Consider the following 2500-nt stretch of genomic DNA (forward strand, 5'->3'; position numbering starts at 1 on the left):
AGATAGATAGATAGATACATATATATATATAAAGACAGAGAGAGAGAAGTAGAGAGATAGAGAGGCAGATATTGGTTGATAAATAATAGTGAGATAGGTAGAAAAATACCAACATAAATGAATACAGTCACACACGCACTCACACACATAAAACACACACAAGTATGTACGGGTGTATGTGTGTGTGTTCGTAACTGGTACTTATTTAATCGACCCCGAAAGGATGAAAGGCAAATTCGACCTCGGCGGAATTTGAACTCAGAACGTAGCGGCAGACGAAATACCTCTAAGCATTTCGCCCGGCGTGCTAACGTTTCTGCCAGCTCGTCGCCTTGTATGTGTGTATATGTGTGTGTATGTGTGTGCATTTGCTTGTGCATGGTAATGTATGTATTCATGTGTGTCGGTGTATACTAATCTGTGCCATATATCGATGAAAGTTGTACAAGCTGGTGGGAATATGGAAAGACAGAGTTCTCGAGTAAAAATATCTCTCGTGTCTTTTTCTGTCGCCTACATTACACAGAGAAGCCACATATCACTCTTAAGCTTGGAAATGCAAAGTCTTCGTCTTGAGCCTGCTGTAAACCTGTTTTAACAAAGATATTTGTTGGTCACAGCATGTTTAGTGTTTAGTATATTAAATAAACAAATAAATGTCACAGTGTTTTCTTAGATCTCAGAGGAAGTCTATATCTTACAGGTACAGTCTTCCACACCTAAAGTAATTTTTTTTTTATCAGTAATATGATCGAGTCTTGTTTCCACAATACAGGATATTGCAATATTCATTTTCAACAATCTCTTCTCGCAGGTGACTTTAACTTGTGTCGCCTTGTTTGGACCCGACTGCCTACTAACCTTCTCGTATTTATTTTCTCCTAACTTACAGCCTTGTCTGATTTTTATTTGTGTGTTATATACAGTTACATTTACACTTTGAATGCGCCACAGAAACAAATAAACGTCTAATTTGTTGATATCTATCGATTTTGCTGTAACTAAGTTTAGGTTTTCCTTTTCATTCTCTAGTCATCCCTTTTTTTAGGTTATACCATTTTTACTTTCGGGTTAAATATTTCTATAGCTCAACCTGGGATCTTTATTGTTGACTGCCCCTGTTCTTCTACAGTGACATGAAACTTGCAGTGGTTACATCACTGGAGAAACCGAACTGTAACTTGAGTTTTCTATCTGTAAGGCCGGTGGACACATTAACATGTTAAGGAATGTTTACACGCTGATTAATCATCGGAACAGATGCAATTCTACTCTTACCTAATAGACAGAAGGATAGATAGAGAGAGAAAAAGTGAGACTGCGAAGTGAATGAATCATGCTGTACTTCCAAGTATTTAAATTTACCCCTTTCGCAGAAACATTTATTACAACTCTAAATCTCTATATTGTTCACTTACAGCTGAGCTGCAGTTATACAAGTGGCTTTTCTACCTCAATGTCAACATCTCATTATAGTAACATTCTTTGATTATATATATCAGCTACCGTTCCTTTCTTTGTAAATTTAATTGTTTTCTTGGGAGAGACTTGCACAGATCTACTCTCCTACGTCAAATACCATTAACAGTTTGAAGTTAAGAATCTCGATGAAAGCAATATTTTTACCTTTGACATTTCCATGTTCTTCGAATGTCTAAAATATCTGTTCATGGATGAAGTGTGGACTCTATCTCAGTACCTGGAATGAAAAACAAAAATTAAATAAATAAATAGCGTGCCATATAAACATTTATGCAATTTAGGAATATTTGTTATTTTACAAAGTTTTTAAAGATTGTTTCTTCCTCGTTTGGGGTTGCGGTGAAAGTTTATATCACGAAATGAAGACGCACGAATTACATCCCAAAGTTATTGTGAAAGAAAATTCGTTAAAAATATATAGAAGGGTGAATATAAACAAAAACACCGCGGAAATAGAAAAAAATAAAGGATGAAAATTAAACAAACAAATGTAATTAAAAACACAAAGGCAAGCATTGACACTTCGGATAATACTGAGAAATACACAAACGAAAACATTTGCAATGCAAATGCAGACACTGACGATAGTCAAATAAAAGTAAACCGCAACACAGACAATAACAAAAATAGCTTTGCTAATGATTTGAGCAAAATAGAAACGGGAATTTACAAATCGACTGACACTCTAAAACAAAATGTCAAAGAGAGAAAGAAAGAGAGAGAGAGAGAGAGAGAGAGAGAGAGAGAGAGAGAGAGAGAGAGAGAGAGAGAGAGAGAGAGAGAGAGAGAGAGAGCTATATAAAAAAAAACTGCCTTCTTGCTTGACGGTCGAATCGCCGATGTACGCCACTTCTCTCCTTATAGGTAGGGAGACATGTCATATCGTCGCGTCCGCAAAAGCGGAAGGGCCTTCGATAGCTACGAAGAAAGCAATTAAAAGAAACCCTTGCCGATGTATGAGATGTATGAGCAAGTTGAGGGGACTGGCTGAGTAACCCTATTAGTGTGTCAGAGACTC

The sequence above is a fragment of the Octopus bimaculoides genome, chromosome 19 (genome assembly GCF_001194135.2).
Source record: "Octopus bimaculoides isolate UCB-OBI-ISO-001 chromosome 19, ASM119413v2, whole genome shotgun sequence".
NCBI lineage: Eukaryota > Metazoa > Mollusca > Cephalopoda > Octopoda > Octopodidae > Octopus > Octopus bimaculoides.